General features: G+C 41.0%; 1 protein-coding gene across 4 annotated transcripts in view; it reads left to right on the forward strand.

Annotated features, from left to right (window-relative positions):
- Positions 1-22,272, forward strand: part of PLXNB2 (plexin B2) — a 250,109-nt gene that overhangs the window by 31,527 nt on the left and 196,310 nt on the right. Inside the window, exon 3 of one of the 4 annotated variants that reach the window (XM_079305134.1) lies at positions 12,598-12,671. The exons of the other annotated variants lie outside the window; for them this stretch is intronic. The gene's annotated coding sequence lies outside the window, so the exon portion shown is untranslated. The remainder of the gene's footprint in view (positions 1-12,597; positions 12,672-22,272) is intronic. 4 annotated transcript variants of the gene reach the window in all.

The following is a 22,272-nucleotide window of genomic DNA, read 5'->3' on the forward strand; positions in this document are numbered from 1 at the left end:
GATTATTTGCAATAATCTGACCTGAATCTGCCTGAAATTAATTGCAGAGCCTCTTTCAGCACAGAGCTGAAAATATCGGGAAATGAAATTCAGTGTCAAGGAATGCAAAATAATACATTAAGGGAGGGAAGTAAATCATTCTCTTCTTTCAGAGGGGCTAAAAAACCTCAATATACTGTTGGAGGTGGAGTGGATAATACTTTGTAAATGTCAGTTCAGGTTGCAGTGGTGGTCAGTAAAGTAAATAGAAAATAAGAAATACTGGGAGAGGAGTAGAGAGCAAAACCTGTGAATAATTATGCCTGTGATTTTATAGATTCATAAACTTTTGAATCTTTGGTACCCTGGAGGGTTCTGATCATTTCACCTGAAAGTTGGGGCACCTTTTCTTAGAAAAAAAAAAACCTCTTCAGATGATGTGAAAAAAGGAATGAGAGAGAAAATATGATGTAATTTGAAAGTACAGACTAGGAACAATACAATCATCAGACAGCAGGCCTGAAGTCCAGTTCCCTCTTCTGCCTCTTCTGTTCGAGGAAAAGCTGCATCATGGAATTGCTGCAGGAAGCTTTGAGATGTCAGTGGTATGGAGAAAAGACTAGACACATACATAGAAAATAAGACCTTTGGTAACTTTAAAGCCTTGATGCAACTTTCAATTTAGAAAGTCTCGAAACTCATTTTCTTAGAAATCTGGGAAGATATCTGGCATGAAAAATGACTGGTCTTCAGTGGCTGCTGCTGGCTACTGTTAAAATGTGGTTCATTTTCCCTGACTGTCTTCAGCAAGACACCTAATTTCTGGCTCTGTAGGTTTATTTACAGCAAGCAATCATCAGGGAATGGGGAAGAGGGGAGGTTGAGGTGATTCATGCAAGCCTGAGATAAGCACCTAAACCAGGGAAGCTGAATTGCCCCTGGGAGGGCTCAGTCTCCTTGAAAACAGAAATAACCTAATGACTAGTTTGGGCTGCTCTGCAGAAAGTGAGATGAAGTCTGTTCTCAGAGGAGTGCTGGACTAGAGGATATTTCCTCTGTCTTATCAGGACAGCTCTCAGGTTTCTAAACAAAACAAAAAGCTGTGCTTCAAAGTAGATGGTACCAGGGGCCTTAATTCAAAGGCTTAGCACAATCACAGTGGCTGTGTTGGGCTATTTTTTAAAAAGTTCTTGAGCTCATTCAGCAATTAGTGTCAAGGGATGGCTCTGAATGATGGTGGGTGTGCAGGTGGGCTCCAATTGAAATGCCCAGCTTCAGGGTGTCATCTTCTCATCTTCTTTTGCTTTCAGCCTTCTAAGGGAGATGGTGTTGTCTGATCAGGGGCTCAAGTGCTCAAAAAAAATGGAAATTAATTCTGATGGAATAAGGAACAAACATATTTACAGATTGACATTTAAATGTCTTCAATGAATGTAGGTGCACTTCCTTAATTATACCCTGAATTGAGTTCACTTCAGTATATTCCAGTGATGCCCAAGAGAACAAATGTCATTAACTTCATAAACAGTTGCTATCTTCAGACTACACACAATAATAAATAGCTCTGCAGTTCTGTGCTGGGGGTCCCAGAGCTGAGCACCAACAGGTGAGTTTGGTGGCATGAGCCAGGGGAGGAGCCCACTGAGGAGCTCTGAGGCAGTGTGTGCACATGAGGGATCTGGAGGAGATCAGAGAGAAATTTTCCTTGTTTCTGTGGCGTGTTAACTGGGTGTATACCACCCAGGAGGGCAGCTTGCCTAATGTGATAACTTAAACATGTAGTGGAGATTGCTTGCAGTGATAATAGATAAATAATCTGCTTTACTAAGGGCCTAAAATGGGTACAGCATTTCCGTACTGGAGGCTAGTTCCAAAGTAATGAAGCTCATCTATCTACCCCTGCAAACATCTCTTCTGTGTTGCTCTAGTGCCAGTTGTAACAGGTGAATAATTCTTCTTTTCTTGGTGTTCAAAGCAAGGTAGTAAACAGGTAAACTCCCCAACTCAGATTTAAGAAGGGTGAACCTCAATATTTATTTGTTTTACTTGTGACTACATCAATGCTTTTGCGAACAGCCAACCTACCAAGTACATGCCTGTCTGGTTTTCAGTTTTGTATTTCTAAATTACCACCAGATGCTTTAAAAATGACATAACCATGGGGTGAGTGTGATCCCGTGCTGCAGGGTGTGAAGGAATTAGTCACCATGGGCATGCTTGTGGTGGCAGACAGGATTCCTCCACCAGCCCACGTCACAAATGATGGCCCAACACACCCAGGGTTTGCTGTTTCTTTCCTCTATCACTAACTCCTGCAAACCCTTTACAAAAAAAGAAAAAAATCACCATATCATGGGGAAAGACTTCCCAATCACCCTTTTTTTTTGTACACCAGTTAATTTGATAAAGAAATTTAGAGCATGCTATCACCCAAAATTTTAATTGAATTGTTTAAGTAGCAGTGCTGTGGGAGAGGATTTAAGATATGCAAAAGGAAAAGTTGTGTTTTTTGAAAAAAAACCGCACTTAATCAGCTATCTATCATTCCCATAACAAGTCTCATGTAACTCCATCATATAGCTATTTCAAGTGACTGAAAAAAGAACTACTGAAGCACACAGGAGAGAAGGGAGTTGCAAGATTCAGTACTTTTGAATTGCTGTCACAAACAATCTCATGTTGAAATACTCTGTAGTACAAATGTCATAGATATATCCCCAGTCAGCTGGCTTTTCATTAGAAATGGAGCCATTGAAATCTTCTCATGATTCAATTTATGGTGCAGTGGAATAATCTGGAGAACAATTCAGGGGAAAAGGGAAGCCTTTTATAACAGGTCTTTTCCAACAAGTTACCAGAATTCGGAGCTATAAAACTGTTCTGCACAATTTTTCAGGGTTACTGACTGTTTTCAAATATGTATTTGGCTACTTAAAAGATAGCCCCCTTTTTAATGTTTGGGGCTTTTAAATTATTTTTTAATAAATTTATTTTATTAATTTAATCTAAACCCTGTAATGTTAAACCAATATGCTGTAATTACAAGTAAACATTTATTGCTGCTGTTGCCACTGATGCAAAATGACTGACATTCAGAATTGGGGGCTGTGGGAGGTTTAGATGGAAGCAAGCCTGAAATATTTCTTTCTGCAAGAAAAGGCAACCTAACCTTTTTAATAGAGAGATGCTTGACACATCATGAAAAAGCCAAACCTTGTACTTGGGGAATTATTTCTGAATACTGACAACCAATCAGCTTAGTGGCATTAAGGAAATACTTCCTTCTCCACCTGTTTTGGACATGTGAAAAAAAGGCATTTCAGATGTGCATAGCTTCCGTGTGCAATTAGCCGGAGGATTGGCTGCTTGTTATTTTTGAATCATTCAGGAAAGTAACACCTGCTTGGCTTCTAAAATTGTACCTTCATGATAGCACCACCTAGTAATTATTATTCTGAGTCATCAGCTAGTGCTTATTACCACTTCATAATAGCAGTATAATTAAAAATTCGGTGCCGTATTCCAGTAAGGATGAGGCTTGGAAGCTAAAAGCTTGGCTTTAGAGAAGTTAGTTGCACTATATTACTCTACCACGTCTGTTGAATGGTTTCTGAGTAGTCCTCAATTATTCCTGTGCTAAAGTCACCTTTTAATTTTTCCTGATGTGTCTTGAATGTGGATAATGTGGATTGTGAGGGAAGCAATATCAGAGCAGCAAAACTTGTCTATCCAAAAAAAGGGATCTTTTGGTTTGGCCCTGGAAGAAGTTGAGATCAGGTCTTGATGGAAATGAGCTCCTGCACTTGTTGCTTTGAGGGTCAGAGGGGACCCATGGAAGCAGCTGATCCCTGTTTGACATGTGAAAGGTTGATTTTAAAAAACAGGAAAAATCAAGTAGTCTGCAGTGGTTAATTCTGAGTTCAAAAGACACTTTGTATTCTTTCTTCAATTCAGATGCAGGTGTACCCATAATGTTGGTTTGCCTTGATTTTTCTGTGAAGAAAACTGACTGGGGAGTAGCCAGTCATCTTCCCTCAAGAATTTATGTCATCAATGAGGTGCGGGAGTGTTTATAAAACCTGCCAAATTCCTAAGAACAGCTTTGATCCAGTGGATTGGCATTCTCTGATCAAATCAACTCTAAGAGAAAGACCTAACATCTATAAGCTGACACAGACAATGCTTCTTACCTCTTTATCATCCTCTCTTTACCTCCTCTCTACTAAATTAAATGGATTGGCTATAGTGTCTGTCTTCAAGTCTAGTTCTAAATAGAGCATATATCTCCCATCTGGGCTCTTACCGAGGTAATGACATTAGATTCAAGCAGTCAATGTCAGAAACAGACACATTTTAGGAAGTCCAATGTTAAATGATGTAATTACATCTCACAATTTCAACATGGTGCTTTGTGTGTTGGAGTATCATGTTTGCTCTCTCTCTCCACTTCCCTGGAGTGATTGTGCTAGAATGTAAACAACTGTGACCCTAATGATCTTTTACATTACTCTCTTCCAAATTATATTCCGACACTGTGAACTAAATTTTGGGTCTGCTTTCTGTGCAATCTCGTTTGGTTACAGTGGCAGTGCTGCTGTTCAATTGAGTTTATTGTACCTCATGATCTAAATCATCATATCTTTGAACTTGAATTGTGCTTTTGTTCTGGTTGCAGGAAAATTGATGGAATGATTGATTTATACCAGCACTATCTTTCTTAGCTAGGACTTCCACACTCCTGGGAGATTTTTGATTCAGATTTGGTTTTGTTTCTTATAAAGATGGGGAGAGCTGGTATACCAAGGATTGAATGATAATCGTTGAGAATTATGAGCTATTTAATCTGCTTTGCTAATTTGTGTGGCATCTGTTTTTAAATAGAACTGTTTAGTTATAAGAGCTTATTTATAAGATGATTAGTTTGCTGAAAGACACTATGTGCCTTCTTTAACTAAATTTGACAGGCTCAGAACATATTCTGGGTAGGATTATAGGTCCAATTTTCCTAGACCTGTATTGACTATTTTCCTGAGGATTCTGTACCTTAGTTTTGTATATTCTTTATTTTCTATGAACATTTAGGTGCCCAAGATCAATGTCTTAAAAGGTCTGCAGTTTCCACAGTGAACTTATTTTCAGTCCCTAAATATGGCTAAAACACTTTATGTTTTGTTGTTTAAAACATTCTTATAATGTGGTATGTAACAAGTCTTCAACCTCAGTAGCTTCTTGGCTCGCACTTATAAACTTGTGGGAGCAAATTATTTGGACTGACAGCTCAACATTTTAACTTTTAAAAATGCTCTGTATTGTCTTCTGTGACTTTCTCAGAAAATGGTACCTGCTGAGTTCCAAAACTCAAGTGAAATACTTCTGTGGCAGGTTGAGACGATGCCTCAGTCTCCATTTCAGTGCCTGAATGCCTCAGATTTTCCAGCAAAAGTCTAGTGAATGGAAAGCCAGTGCTAAAGCTGGGGCACCTGAGCCAGACACACCCAGCAGCCCATGCTGTGCTAATAGCAGCTTTAGGGACACATTTGCTTCTCCATTTTTTCTGAAAGGTGTCTAATGAGAAAATAACACTGACCTATTCACAGTCAGGGTGGCATGATTTGCTTGCTATTGCTTTAGTATCTGCAATTCAGCCATAGTCTAATCTTAGAGCTATGGCTTGCTTCAACTTAATGTAAGGTAATAACCTACAATATTAAGGCATATTTATGAAACAATTTCTTTGAAATTCTTTCCTCCTGCTCTTAGCGTCACTTAGTCTTATTGAATGCTCTCAACCTTGAAACAGATTTCAGCTAGACATAAAGAAAACTGAGTAGTGGTGCTAATTCAGTTGGCTCTGTGATATTTTGCTCTTGCATATTTACTTTGCTGTTCTGCTTCTCATTTTATTTGAATCTTAATGTTCTTGCACTGCTAATGAGTGATTGTTTTGTTTAATTATGTGTATGATGGAGATAAAAGAAACAGTGGAATTTTATCTGAGGAAAATCCATCCATCCATCCATCCATCCATCCATCCATCCATCCATCCATCCATCCATCCATCCATCCATCCATATTTTTAAAAAACATTAATAGTTTTTCCCAACAGTATCAGAAGGGTGATTCTTGCACAAAACACTTGTGGTCTGTTAACATGACACAGGATCTGTCTAACTTCCACATCCTTCTGCAGACATATTCAGCTCTTTTCTGTTTGTTTTTTTTTTTAACCTGCTTTGCAACTTGGAGCTAAGGCAAAGCAAAGAAAGAGAAAGACTTGCCAGAGCAGTGGGAAGAGAGACTGCAGGCTGGAAAAGAGTCTGTGGTTTGGGGAGAGAGGAGGAAGCTGGGAGGTGGCCGTGCTCTCCCCAGCCTGGAGGAAACATGAGAGATGCTGCTTGTGCTACTTCTACTCCTTTCTCTTCTCATGCAGAAAAACAGCCCAAATTTCCTGGTATGTTCCATCAAAATTTTGCTGCAGCACTTTATTTCACTCCCTTTTTCAGTGTCTTTAGTTTCTTAACAGAGCTTTATCTGGGCCCTTCCCTGAAATAGCCAGAGGGTTGAAGTATGTCCCTTTCTTTCTCACTTTGGCCCCCAAGTCTTCCTGCATTTCAAATAGAAAGCAGTCTGTGGCAACATGCATATTTTTATCTTGTAAGTAAGAGCTCTCTCAATTTGCAGTGTACTTCTTTAGTGATAAAACTGGGAGAGAGTAGTTATTTCTCCTCCCCTGAATGCTGAACAATCATTTTCTCTTACACCTTCCTGCCTGAACAAGTTGCTTCTCCTGATGACAGTGTTGAAGTAAATGGTAGTTTGCAAGAAAAAAATCTTTATCAACATTGTGAGGCTGATGTATATATATATATATGTGTATATATATATATATATATATATATATATAATCCTATTATAGGAGAGAAAGTTATATAAGAAAGAATCAGCACTCATAGCTTCAAGAGTTGTTGGGTATTATTACTGCTGTCCTTACTTCACAGAGAATCTTCCTGCAATGAATTGTCCAGGCTCTTGGACAAGGATCAAATGACTAACAGTTATATTTTATTTTTAGTTTGGACTGACATAGTTACCAGGAATACTTCCATATTGAAGAACTGCAAGATATTTCTGTAAATGACTTCTCTGCCATATCCATACCAGGGTTATAGGCAGACAGGCAGAACTAGGACACAGGTTCCTACAAACTTCACATCTTGTGGTCTTGAGATATCTTCAACTTTCCCCTAAGTACTTTTTTCTGGTCATCCAAAGGAGGATGTCTCCTTCCTCTGTTACTGTCAGTGATTGCATGGCAAGAGACAACTGGAATAAGTTGATTTCTTATTTTACTTTAAAATATAAACAACTTTTTAGTTTTGTCTATCTCTTTTAAATCCATGTTGCCTCAGGTGCCAATTACCAATGTATAGCACAAGAATGGGCACAGCTGATGTCAAAGCATACAGAGGCATACATGGGAATTCCTTAAGCCATGTTTGGGGCTTAAAAAGACTTAGAGTACAGCTACTCCTTCGGTCACAGCATTTGATATTTGTTAGAGCCTTTATTTAGAAGGACTGCAATTCTTTGCTTCTCTGCCTGATAAAGTTATTTTTCTAATAAGATTATTTTTGGAAGGGTATAAGGAAGAATTTCAGAACTAAATGGCAGCCATCAGTCACTGTATATGGAAGAGTTACCTGGAATCTAAAAGAGAAATCCAGCCAGTTGCATCTCTGTCCCTGAGAAAAAAGGTTCTAGTGAGTCCTAGTCTTATTATCATGGTGGTACAATTTGTAAAAATTATTTTCAGCTGCTTCCTTCTTGAAGGAAAGAGAGTCTTGGTTTTTAGTCCATCTTGGATCTATTTCATTATCCCCATTATCTCCTGAGAAAAAACAGCTTGTTTCTCCCTCCTCCTCACTCTTCCGTGTTGGATCATTTGAGGGTTCAGCAGCTTCTCACCTTGGCCCTGGTGGTCTCAGAATTAAAAACTCAGTTGCTCTGGATGCTTTTCAGAGTATACTTTGTTCATGGGCAACAGCAGTCCTGCAACAAGTGGCTCTGAAGCCACAGAGATGTTGAGCTGGTCCTTTGGGACCAGCAGTACAAGAATTGGTTAGCAGAAGATTCTGCTTTTGGAAGACACACAGAAAGAATCAGAGAAGTGGAATTTGCTCCTGAGATGGGGGAAATGTAGCTGAGAGACTGTGAGAGATGGCGAAGAAACAAATCATATTTTTGCTAAATACAGACAAGACTTCTGGAATCTAGATTAGCCAAAAAGCCTGAGACTTGAGGTGTTTTGAGCATGTCCTCTCTAAGATACCTCAAAGGGATTTGATCATCAGAAAAAGATGCCCATGCAGCCTCTGAAGATGCTGCCCTTTGTTCTCAAGATCAAAAGATTATTTAATCTCTCTGAAAAACATCCAGTGCCCACTTTGCATTTCAACTTGTGCATGTACCAGGTGAAAAAAGAGCCAGCACTACTAGAAGTTGGAAACTGGCCCCTGGCTCTGTGTGCCAGTGTGATGAAGCCAATGCTCACCACCTTTGGGGCAGCACCTGCCTGTGTTTGCAGTGGTTTCTGTCCCACTGCCCAGAGATGCACCCCCTGAGATCCCCAGGGTGAAAGGTGCAGTTGACTGAACTGCTGTGCTGAGCAGCACAGTTGATTTGAATCCATTCTTTTTGCTTTTATATTCTGCTATTAGAATCTTTCTCTGGATCCTTTACTGTTACATGTGGATGCTTTGAAGATTCAAAAATGTATCATTGTAACTCCATGCCACTAGTCTTTGGAGACATAGAAATGAAAGGTTGAGTGACGTGGTCCAGCCCTGGTTCCTCTGGGATCTTGTGTGTCACAGCCCCATATCATCACCATGCCTCGACCCTGGCCCCCAGGAGGGGCCATTTGATTTGTGGGGGGAAGAATAAAGTGTGGAAATGGCTGAGAGAGTTAACTGGGGGGCAAGAAGAAGAGGATATGGTCATGTTTGTGTCACTGTGATGCTGTGCCAGCAACTGCCTCAGCTCCCTGCTGTGACTTGTCTGGGAGAGATGCCAGTGGGTGCCCAGCCCAGCCCAGCCCATTGCTGACAGGCAACTACTTATCTTTCATGCTCTCCTGATCTGTGCTCATGTGGAGTGTTATCCTGTGTACCACTGGCACTGGGCAGCTGCTCTCTGGCACACCCAAGGCAGTGGTTCTCTTCCAGGGTTGTTATGATGGCCAAAATCTGGCTTCCCCAGGGCATGCAGCCTAGAAGGGGTGACGTGTCCATCCCCTCTCTTTTGTTCCATAGGAACAATCTGAGCTGTAGTTTCAATTTTAGACTGTAGAACTGGCAGCCTTTCTTACAGACAGGTCCTGGGTGCTGAAAGGTTGGTTGGTATGCAATTCTGGCAGCTTAAAAAAGGCCCTTTTGCATGATTTTCTGAAGAGCTTCTTGGACACTGTTAAAAACCTCTGAACTTTTGAAAAGTGACAGTCTTTTAGTCTGGAAACTCATATGGCTCATCTTTTGCAGGAAAAAATTGATGGTCTTCAAGGTTTGACTCTGAAATGGCCATTCATTCTCATGAAGGAAATAGAGATGCAGAACACTTTTTACTTTTTCTCAGAAGAAATGTCCCCAGAAATGTCCCTTTTGTGAACTTGACCATATAAATCTCATCCTATGATACAGTAAAGGCCCTGGGCTTCCTGAGTGTCAAATGGAGTTTTTAATTTGTTTTCCAAAATAATAAATACTCTGGAATGTGTGTACTTTGTAGTACTTTTTTCAAGATCACCTGCTGACTACATTTACACCAGCTTCTGGAAAAACATGACTAGATCTTATTTCTCATATGTTCAGGCCACCTTATTACTGCAGGGAGCCACCTGAGAAATGTGTTAATGGCCATATGCCAACATGCTCAGCTCTATAAAAACCACTGAGATGAACCTGCTCCAACTGCTGAAAGCCAGAAACAGCTACCCTCTTGTCTACACCAGGAAAACTACAACTTGTTAAATTGCCATCGGCCAGCAGCTGCTCTTGGGCTGGCAGTGGTGGAACTGGTAAACGGAGCTTAGGCATATTTAACACTACAATAAAACATAATTTTGAATTACAGAGCAGACTGGTAATGCTGCCTATTATCAAGGTTGTTTGACACTTCCCATTATAAGACTCTATTTTCAGCCACTTGCAAGTTTGCCAATTTTTAACAGCTTGCATTGAGATTTCTTTAACTTGATGTCTGCCTCTTGCTGGATATTCTGTTATTATTGTTTAAGAAGAAAAAATAGCATTTAGCCAGAGCAACTCAGCTGTTTCCAAGAAGGAGGACTGAGAAAATATCTTGTTAGTCCTGTTAAATTTAAGTGACCTTTTCTTTTAACAGCTCAGAGGCAGGATTTGGCAACAGAGGGGAGTTGCTGTCACAGATGCTTGTACCTTTTCTGTGAATATTGACCAAAACAGGTTGACATGCAAGTTCTCAAAACACTTGAGTTAACACCAGCTAGCAGGTCTTTTATTCCTGTCAGCTAATTTGCCCATAGGTGTGATGTCTGTGGGCTGTGCAAGTCTGGTCTTCAGAGAGGGGAATCTGGTTCTACGTGGCCCCAGGAGCCTGGGTCTGTGCATGGACACTGGGGACACACAGTGCCCAGCTTCCCTATGGCTCCTGACTGAGCCTGGGCCGTACAAAGGAGAGGGGTGAAAGATTTAAATGGGGCAGAATGCAACAGTGTTTAGAGTGCTTTTGGGAGCTTTAAGGTGTGTAAGATATATGTAAAGGACCCTATAGGTAGTAGATATGTATGCACTTATACACTGTTCACAGTAGCAGTTAGCTTAATATATTCCTTGTAACTGTCATCTGTTAAGCTACAAAATGCAAGCCAGAAATCAAATTTATTAATAGTCCTTGTCAATAGTTTTTGGGGTTTTTTCTGGCTATAATGGCGGAAATCAGATTATTTATCATAGAACACTACAGGCAATCAACACTGAAGTTACTTTTGCTCTTGTTCACTGTAGGTTTTTTACCAGTAATGTGGCTCTTTAGTTATTCTTTGATATTGAATAAAGACACTGCTGAAGCTGGGTGCTACTCATGCCTGCATGTTATTACAGGTGCTGGTGAAATTTCAGTCCCTCCCTACAGCATACACTGCCAGTGTCTGAAAGGAAAAAAAAGGAAAGCCAAGAAATCTGTCTGCTTTTAACTATGCTGCTCATCCAATGTTTACAGTAGCTATGGCCTAGCCATCAAAATGGCCTTATTCATTCAGTTTTCTATTGGCCTACTTACATTGAAATTGTGGGAGCATCTTGGCTCCTAAAATTGGCTGGCTCAGCATCTCTGAGCTGGCACAGAAGCATTAATCTTTATCTACTACATATCTACACCTGCAAATGGTGGGACAGCCAAAAGCCTACGTTAAAGGGCCCAGAGAATCATGAAATCAATTATACTACTTATTTTCAGGCAAACTGGATTATGGTGGGGTTCAACTATCCAAAGACATGAACTTTCAGTTGGTGATGAGGCATGGCTGCAGGAAGATTAAATTTAAAAATAAAATTTAATTAAAATTCATACCTTCATTATGCACTTCTCTGTGCTTAATGATATCAGACTAAGACACTTTAAACCTAAGGCAATTTTGTTTGTTGTTTTTTTTTTCTGTTTGTCTGTTTTATAAAACCACTCTGAAGCTGAAGGTGGACGAGAATCCTTTAATAACCCATCAATAAAACCACTTAGCAGAGCTGAATAACAACTGTGACAGGTGACCTTCCTTTTCTCACAAGTGCTCTATTAGTTCTCATTATCTTGCCCTTAGGTCACTTTTTGTGGCCTTTCAAGGCCATTTATTTTTTTTCCGCTGACATAAACTTTCTTTTTGTGTTTCTTTCTGTTTGGAGATGAGCACATGACATTTGTTTGGGGAGTATGTCACTCACAGGAGATGCCTAGAGAAGAATGACTTGTTTGCCATAGCAGGAGTTCTTTTACTGAAGACTAAGCTGAGGGAGGGGAGGAAGGACAGTGAGAAGTGATCCCTAAGCATGTCTGATTCAAATCACATGGGGCAGTAAAATCCTCATCTGTTGCTGAATTCTGCTCCATATTTGAAGCTGATGGTGCCACCTACTCCACCTTTTCTGAGCATGTTTTGATGCAGGTGAAATAATCTGCCTCTCCTCTGGCTACCTCTGTGAACCTCTGCCATTGCTTCAGTTTTTCTTCAAAGTCTATGAAGTCAAGAAATTACTATTGGAGCTCACTTTTCTGTCCAGCAACAGTACTGTTCTGGTTTCCAGGTTTGTCTCCACACAGGTGCTGCTTAGTTCTTCCCAACTCTCTGATATCTGGAATTAGAAGCAATTAAATCCTTTCTCCTATGGTGTATTAGCTAAGCTTGTGACATTCAGTGGGTTTACAGCTGCCAAACAACAGCTTTTTTAAAAGCCCTTGCATTAATATTATTTTTATTCCTGTGATTTGTTCTGTGTAACTTGGATCTTTGCAACAATGCTGGTAGGTGGTAGTGATGAATAAATAATCAAATCTGTTAGTAAAATGCTGCATTTTGCTCTGATTTACTTGCAGATATTTGAAGTGGATGTGAAATCGGGCAGAGTTGATGTGGAAGGGGAGGGAGAAAGAGACAGCTTTTTATGGAGGTATCTGTTTCTTTAAAGTATACTGGGATGTTATACTGCAGTATTTTGATCAGGACAGTTTAGAACTGTCTATATTTCATGTTTCAATAGTAACATTTTTTATCCAATTTTGCTTTAGATATGAAAATGCAATTTCTAAGGTTTTAACAAGTAAAGCAAGAAACTTTGCATGGAAAGAACTAGAAATGAAGTTTCTGGAGACATGTTTTCTTTTTCTAAATGCTGACAAATAACTCCTGCCAAATGCTACATAAAGGAGAAAAAGAAGCATATGGCAGTTCAACAGGAGTGAAAAGATGAGCTAATCCAGCATCCAACAAGTCTTTGGATGAGACTATAATAAAACCAACCAGCCTTTATCATGCTTGATAGCACCACTATAATTAGGAGTCTGTCACCAGCTTCATAATGAACTCTTAGTCCTGTTTTCTGGGGTTTATAATCTGGTAGTAAGAGTCACTTTGGGTTGCAACTTGGCATAGTAGACCTCTCTGTGCAGAATGCTCAAATCTAGCTTGCAGGTTTTAAATAAACTGACTGTTAAAAGTCACTGGAACAACATGGGGTTGTTCCAGGGATGAGCGAGTTGTGCTTATAAACTGTCCTGAGTGTTAAGGAGTCAGTATCTAGGGTGATTTATTTGCCATTAGCATGAAAAATACAAATACACAGTTCAGAATCCTGTTGTGCTCTTAGACTGCCTGGTAGGAATCAAGAATGTAAGGAATCAAGATTTGTATTTACTTTTTTCCCTCCCTCGGTTTTATGATCCCTGCATCTGCCCTAGCAGAAGCTGCTGCTGCAGGGCTGGGGACAAGCATTTGCTCTACTCTACCTTAAAAATGTTCTTGTAGGGAAACTCATTCTTTTCAAGTTAGGTTTTCAGTCTTAAGGAGAAATCTGGCAGACAAGGCAAAAACCCAGCCTGCTTCTTTCTTTCTTCTTTCCCTCCATCCTTGAGCTGCTGGCAGAGGGACTGGCTGTGCAGAAGATGTCTCAGTTGAGTACAGAAACATGCAGTTAATTCTGAATAAAGGGGTCTAAGCTTCAGGAAGTGTCCAATTTTTTTCTGAAACCAGAATGATTGCATATCTAATCCCAGGTACTAGAAGCTGAAATGAGCCCTTTTTAAATCTTATATGTTGTCCTCTCTTCCTTGCAGCGTGGGAGTTTCTCAGCACCTCAGGATGTGTAATGTAGCTGTTTGAGAATGTTCACAGGAGACAGGGCAGAGCTCTCACAATAGCATCTCCTCTGCAGAGCATGGGTCTAGCAATGAAAGGTCAAATATTTGTATGCTAAGGCTGTGGGTTCAGATTACAGCTAGATGCCTAATGAGATTTTCAGAAACACTGAGGCTCCCCTGCAGCCTTGTCTGCCAGACTCTTAAAGAGTCTGGCTTAAATGGAATAACTAGGCAACCTCAATAACTTGCACAAAACCTGAGTAGGTCAGTCCTGTCCCAGTATGATTCAACCTTCTGACTTGTATGTAAAAGCAAAGGTGAACTGAAGTGTATCCAGTTCACATTTAATATACAGTAAATGTTAACTTTCCCTCCCAAGCACTTCAGGAGATTCTTTGATGTTCATTTGATGAAGGTGAATAGGGTGGGAGAGGATTGATATTCATGAGGTGCTGCAGTAGTCCTAAGTCTAGCAGGTCAGGCAGCTGAGTGGTGCCTCTGAATCACTGCAGAAAAAAACAACAACTTAAAACCCACACACATGAGTGCTGGAGACCAGGGAGTGGGGTGTGTCTCATAAGCCCTCTAACTCCCTGCTGTACTGCTTCTGCTTGTCAGAAAGAGACAGTCTGTGCTGCTTTTCTGACAAAGAGACCTCCCCAAAGCTCTACATTTATGAATCAGTAATTCATAAATTAGCAGCTGTAAGGTTGGCAATCTCTTCAGAGGGCTGTGCCAGGTTTTGCTTTGTCAACTGAGAGCCTGACCCATAAAGGCTATGCCTGTAAGCTCAAGAGTTGGGAAATCTTGCCCCTTGAAGAGACATCGTGCTGTTGGGGGCCATCATGCCTTGTCTCCAGGCGAGCCCCACGGGAGCCAGGAAATGCTGCCCCTTGCTGATCCCTTGGCCCCAAGCCCTCGATCCTGCTGTAGCCCATTCAAACCCTGCTGGCACCCTGCTGCTGACTTCTGACCTAGCTGGCCAGGGAGGACAATGGGAAGGAGAGTGGTAACATATGTGCCTCTATACACACACATTCTTGGCTTCCTCACCTATGTCTGCTGGCAGGCACGTAGGAGGAAGCAGCTGCTCACACTTCTAGTTGCATTGCACTCTTCATTGGGCCCTGTGCCTTCCAGCAGGGCCACGAAGCACGGATGGGAACCAAGCTGTGACAGCCTTCTGCAGAAAGAAGGAGAGATGGTGTAAAGAACAAGGGAGACAAGGCAGGCAGGGGCCTCTGCTTGGCTCTGGAGTGCAGCTGTGCAAGATGCTGGCTTGTGGCTTCAGCAGGTAAAGGGAGACCTTTACCACTGGGGTCCCTGCTGGTGGCTACTTGGAAAGCATGGAGTATATTCTAGCATTGCTGGAAGAGAGGCATGCAAAACCTCCAAGAGGAACACCATGAATGAGTGAGATTCAGCCATCTTCAAATCCACGAGCCATGTACTGCACAGGAGCTGCTCATAATAACAACTTTGATATGGGCTCTGAAGACTGGCATCTGAAAGATTAGTGCATGAACATGGGGGATCTGTGTGGGTATAGTTTTGATCAGTAGGAAAAAAACAAGCTGAGATATTAAATCAAGAATATAAAGCTGATCACAGAAGGATGCCACTGTACAATTTCATTGAAAAGAAGGCTTTTTAGAAATTCCATTAATTAGAATATTTTGCATTTCTTTGCTTCATCCTAATTTAGACAGAAATGTGGAAGCACCTTCCAGCTTTTGTTTCACAGCAGAAGGTTGCATAACCCTTCAATTGGCATTTTCAAATTACAGTATAAATTACAAAAGGAAAAGTTGCAGTTGATGTGGAAAACACAATCTGTATCTACAAAGACTTCTGTTTTAAAATGCTCATTTATACTCTTCTCCCAAAAGTGTGACAGCTCATCTTACTTGCAGGACTTTTTAAAAAAAAAATGTGTTGCTTAACATTTTTCTGAAAAAAAGCCCTAAAATAGAGTTCCCTTCCCTTCCCTTCCCTTCCCTTCCCTTCCCTTCCCTTCCCTTCCCTTCCCTTCCCTTCCCTTCCCTTCCCTTCCCTTCCCTTCCCTTCCCTTCCCTTCCCTTCCCTTCCCTTCCCTTCCCTTCCCTCCCTTCCCTTCCCTTCCCTTCCCTTCCCTTCCCTTCCCTTCCCTTCCCTTCCCTCCCTTCCCTTCCCTTCCCTTCCCTTCCCTTCCCTTCCCTTTCCCCCACAGCTTCATCACAATTTCTCTCCTTTCCATGCATATGTAATTCAGAAAAATATATAGATAAGCATTTTTAATATTACCTTTCTTGGAACTTAGGAATTAATTACTTCATGCTTAGCAGTAGCTTCCTCTTCTGCTCCTGAGTAAGGCAATGGCTAATTTCAGAAAAGCCTGTGAAGAAAAATGATCAACTCTCAAACAGCAAGGATAGACTCTGGATGTTTATCTTCACTAAAACATACCAGCTGTTCCTCTCCTAAAATAGGATAATTGGGTATTTGACTTTTTTAAAGATTTGCTACCAGATACTTCTTATAAAAAACAGTCTGCTCTTTTTTTCATGAGACCCATGGAGCAAAGGCTTTAAGGAAACTATTTTTTTTTTCTGTTGCCATTAATAGTCAAACTGTCATACTTCAACTATCAAGCTATGAGGTTTCATTTCTGACACCCTTCTGGAACCAGTAATTTTTTTAAAATTACCTAAAATGTACTTTGGTATAACAGTTGAGCGGTAGAGACTGAACCTTTCCTCTGTTTTTCTTAAGCTTCTGAGCTCCATTTTGAAAGTTCTTGGGGTTTTGGCAGTTTCTGAGTTTGACAAAACTATAGAGTGAAATAAGAAACAGACAAGAAGGAGGAGAGCAGCAATTTTCCTGCCTCTGAGGAAACTGGGTGCCACACCACTGACTCTCCCTGGAGGCAGATGATTGGGGAGGTAATGCTGTGCCATCATTCCTGGCCCATGTCTGAGGACTAAATGCTGCCTATTGACTGTGAATTTTGCCTTCCCAGTAGATGCCTAAAAGTTTTATTATTCCCTCATATTCCAAGTGCTCAGAGGGGAAAGCTATTGCTTCTTCTGTTGCTATAATCTCCTAACAGTTAAGGAACTTTAAATTCCCTATCCCTCTAGTACTTCCTTGAGGCTTCAGAAGAGAGTCTCTGCCACTCTGGTCCCCTCTTCAGTCTTTCCAATCCTTCTGCCTCTCCAGCCACCTCCTCTTCCATTTCTCAGCTGTTCTTTATGGGTTTTTCAAAGAACAGCAGCTATATTTGATGTGATTCTTGTTAGTGCCATTGGTAAGCTTATCATGGAATAGTTAAATTGTTCTGCACTTAGTAATTTCATTCTGCTGGTTTTTGATTTTAAGGAGAAAGAGACTGTTGCTATCTGTCTTCAAGCTCAGGAAGTGGCCACTGAGATATATTAGTCCCCAGCTTATTTGAAAATACTGGTTTTGGCCAAACCAGATATACCACAGTTATTTTTAGTAGAACCCTTCATTTTCCAAAGTTGATGATTTTGGTTTTCCATTTGCCCTGGATAAGATTATCTTTCAAACCCATAATACATTTATAGTTATGGTCATCCATTTAGAAACTGAAACCACAGAGTAGGGAGGCAGAGGAGCCCTGCACATACTCATCATGCTGTGTGGACTGACTGTGTGATGGTGTGTGAGAAATGAGCCTGAGCACTGCAGTGCTCTCCCCCCAAAACTCTCTCAGTCTGAATCCTCCACAAAACTTACTGCTTTCTGCTCACCAAGTGTAAAGGCTGGGAATAATTTCTGGGTAAATGGAATTCTTTTGCAGGAAGAGTTTTGATTGCAAGAAAGGGAGAAGGTTTTTACTTCTGCAGGAAAAGAAAAGGAAGCAATGAGGCCTCAGAACTGAGCAAAAATGGACACATAAAAGCACTGTAGTTGTGGATTAAATCAACACAGCATGTGTGTTTTGGATTTGTGCACACATGGTAATAAAAGCCAGCACAACTCTTCATGGGATTTTACTGAGAAGAAGTTAATGCAGATGCCAAATCCATTTATCATTTCATTGGTTTTGTGCCACTGTCCCTTATGACCTTCTCTAGGCTGTAAGCAGTGAACACTTTCTCCCCAGTTCATATACTTGTTCTGTTTTTAATCACTTCCTTGCCACTCCACTGCTTATATGCTTTGTAGCACCAGCGGTTTTTCTCTTATAGGGGGCTAGGGACATTGATTTAAGAAATAGAAGTATTTGGAGAGAGAACAGGATTGGCCCAGAAGCAGTTTGGGTGGACTTGGGGAAAAATTGTTTATGACAGGACTACTCAACTTCTACTCCTTTTTCCAATTAATAAATTCTATTTTTCTCTACCCTATACCTTCTCCACACTGCTTTCCCCCACACAAATCTTCCAATTAGAAAGGGTAGGTTCACAACCACTCATATATTTGTGGTCTACCTGAGGAGGCTGGTGTAAGGCTGAGTTCTTCCACAGCCTCCTCATGCTGCCCTAGGGAAGGTGTCATGCCTCAGTTGCTCTGTCTGAGCACACAGTCAATTCAGGTCTTTCCTGCACTTCATTGATTTTGCAGTTGTTCCCTCCCATTACTGCTTGAAGATATAGCACATCTTGTGCTGCCAGCATTCCCTAGCTGATGGTTGAGAGGTGCTCCACTTTGGTCATTGAGATGAACATCTAGTTTTGCTTTTATTCTTCTCTCACCCTCCAGAGATTCAAGAGTTGACATCAAGTGCTGTTGGGCAGATCACAACTCCTCTTCTGATAACTCTGTCAGCTGGTCAGAATCAGCAGGGATAATTTGAATAATAGGTCTTCACACACCTGGCTGGTTTTGGCAGATACAGGCAAGGGAGGGAGCATCATCCAATTGGCTCTGCTGGAAGCTGTGAAGGTTGGTAATATCCACAGGAGTCTGGACAAGCACTGTGCTGAAGACAGTCACTGCTCCAGCTGGTGGAACTGAAGCTGGGAGATGGTATCTGGCTACAAGTTGTGACTAGTGTTTGTGACTTGCATTATGGCAAATATTCTCTCCCAGTCTTGGTCTAGAACACAGTCAAGGAAGAGTGTACTTCAAACTGAGGGTTGTGTTGTCGTGTGCATTCTTAGCTCTGGTATGTGGTTATGGGATCCAAGAGGATTTGTCACAGCTGGTGGCCATAATTTGCACCCTGAATGTTCAGAGAACACATTATTTTAGAGAAGATGAACACTGAGCTCACCTCGGTTTAGACCTTGGTGGGTGGAGTACAGCAAATGTGTGGTTGTGCCTGAAAACAAAAATTGATACTATGATAAGCTGATTCACAGAACATCCAACTGATGCTTTCTGGAGAACCTCAGGATAACAACAAATGCAGTCATCAACAGAATTCAGTCAGGGTGAAGGTGTAAAAGGATCTGTTGGTCTTCTTATATTCTAGTTAGACTAGAGTGCCCTTCTGTCATGATACAGGCATGCATGAATATGGGTTCAGAAGAGGAGGTAATTTGTTGGATTGTCAGTCTCTTCTGTCAGGTAACAAGCACCAGGATGAGAGGAAATTGCACCAGAGAAGGTTAAGATTGGATATTGAGAATGATTTATTCACTGAAAGTGTGATCAGGTATTACAACAGGCTGTCCAGGGAAGTCACCATCCCTGGAAATATTCAGAGGACATGTACATGTAACTCTTGGCCATGCAGTTTGGTGGTGGATGTGGTGGTGCTGGGTTAACATTTACACTTGGTGATCATAGAGATTTTTCCCAACGTTAAAGATTCTGTGATTCGTGAAGCATTGTGAGCTGGAAGGCCACTATGTGGTGGTATTTGCAGAGCAAGGAATTTGACAACTTTCTGTATCCTTCATCAGCAAAACCAGAGGGAGAATTTTCAGCTTTTTGGACTTCTCTGTCCCCAGTGAAGATCACCACCAACTCAAACTGCTTTTTTGTGGGGCAAAATTTTTGTCCTGAGTCTGTTTGTCTGTGTGTGTGAGACAAAACCACAGAGACACATTTCCTTTGTACTTGTTTAATAGTTTTCACAGAACTGATCCAGCCTGGGCTGTTTTCCCCCTACTTTTGGCAGCCTTTCTGTGAGTTGAGTTGCTTCCATGCAGCACAGCTGATGATGGGCTGTGGAGCAAGGACACATCAGCAGTGTAAGCAGAGAGTGCTGCCAGGACCTTGCTGTGTATCTTCAGCCTCATCTGTTGAGCTGTCTCTCTATGCCTTTGCTCTAATGTCTGAAATACCACAAAAAGCACTGCCATGGCAAGAGTGGTCACTTCTAGCAGAGGTGTGGAAGGTGTAGGAGCTGATCCCTGTGGAAAGGAAGAAAGGACTGAAAATGCCTCCAGTCAGCACTGTGTTGAGAAGATCCCTTCCATGGAGTAAGGCTGTAAAGCTCTGCTGCTTGTCCTCTCAGTGCTGTGGTGTAAGAGATAACTGTGCTCTCCTCCAAAGCAGACTGATGAAATCTGTTTCCATTGCACAAATATGCATTGTTCCCTTTAGTGCTGAAGGAGATGAGTTTCCCTGTGGGCCCTAGTTGTAATTTGCCTCTTTTGCTTTCAAAGGTGTCTGTCTATTTTGAAAAAAAATTCATTTCTTCATTTTCTTTGGAGCTTGCCTTCAGACTCGCCAACAATGAAAAAAGCCACTGAAAAGTGAAACTGCAGGCTTGTTCCTTCCTTGATTCATGGTGGTATTTACCAAGAATGTGGTGGGACTTTGACTGATGCTCTCCCAACAGGAGATCCCCACTGCAATACACATATGTCCCAAATAGCTCAAGTAAAAATGAGCTCTTCAAGTATTTTCTTTCTCTCCCAAGTAAATCCGTAATTAATTCAGTTCTGGTATGTTCTTCTGGCTGCTTTCAGATCTACTTCATCTCTTGCATGGTAGTCAGCCAATAAATCCTTTAATTTTGGAGAAACAATTCAGAATGTTTGAATTTTGATATTTTCTCTCAACTTCCATTTTCTGTCAAAGTAATGTGTAGCCTTTGAAGTTGATATCAGCATAGGTTTGGTCTCCACAAAAATTATTTGAAATGAGACATGCTGTCATCCAGTGGTTGGCTTTTGAATGGGGTTTTAGGTAGTGGAACTCATGAAGTTCGGTCTGATGTGTATTTTATAATATTCATATAATTCCAATATTTGAAATTTGTGTTGAGAAAGCAGAGTGGGAAACAGCCTTGTCTGTCCCAGCATTGTCTGTCTGATCATGCAATCTCTTGTTGCCCTTTGACACCATCAAACCTGGACATCACTACAGTGCAACTAAATCTGATAACATGCAGGCTTTTCTTAGGAACTGCTTGAAAGCAAGAGTTAGCAGCCCTGCAGAGAGTGTAGTGTGGATGGTTTCTGGCAGTGTGGCACAGCTGCTGCAGGTGCATTGCCTGAACAGCCAGTTTACAAGGCTCCTATTGCAGGGTCTGTGCTGTTCCCACGAGGTAACTGCTGACACTGCACATGGCTGTGTGTTTTGGATCTGTTTCATGCCTTGTTCTCCAGAGGCAAGTCACTCTAGTTCATGGAGATACCTCAAAAGAGAGGCAGATGCTGTCCAATGAACACGTGTTATTTGGCTTTACATATGAAAACATTTGCTAGGGTTTTCTTACGCCTGTTGGCAGAAAGGTGTTCTTTTAAAGAATTGCCAGGAATAATAAAAACTACTTCAAATAAGGTCTGAGTTTCTTGACTACAAGTGGGAAATTATGTAGATTACCAGCCTGAGAACCCTCTGATACTCCATGTCATGATTAGAGGGTATGCAAGTCTATTTGAGGACTTAGCTGATTTAAACTACTTGAGTTCCATAGCTAAGTTACTTCAGGTAATGTTTAACAGCTGTTTTCTAACAATGAGAGCTCAATTCTCAATTTGTTACAGAAGATGTCATTTGTTTGTTATTTGTGACCTTCTCTCATTTTAAAGTAATGCTTGCACTAATGACTACTTTCAAGCCTTTAAAAAGGGGATAGTTTTACTAATTGATTTCATACTGAATTTACATGACTAAATATTGAATAGAGGTTTTCCTTTAGCTATGTGACACGGTCTGATTTGTTGGCCTTGAAATAGGTAATTGGAAGATAAGATGGCAGCTTTTTTAAAAAGATAGTGCCTGGATTTTACACTCAGTTTAAGAATCTCTTACTCTCTGTATGCATCCATGCATATGATTTAAACCACATTTCTGGAATACACATGGAAGTTATTTGAAGGCAAGAAGTGAGTCGTGTGTAATGTAATGTTGTAGATCTAACCATGTCTGTATATATATATATTTGATGTTTTTAAAATATATGCATATTACTGGATACTAATTAATCTCACTAAGACGTACCACAATAACCTTAAGAACCACTGTGAGAGTGTCATCCCTTGTGGCCCATCTAGCATTTCTGTTAAG

The sequence above is a fragment of the Erithacus rubecula genome, assembly GCF_903797595.1.
Source record: "Erithacus rubecula genome assembly, chromosome: 4".
NCBI classification, from domain to species: Eukaryota; Metazoa; Chordata; class Aves; order Passeriformes; family Muscicapidae; genus Erithacus; species Erithacus rubecula.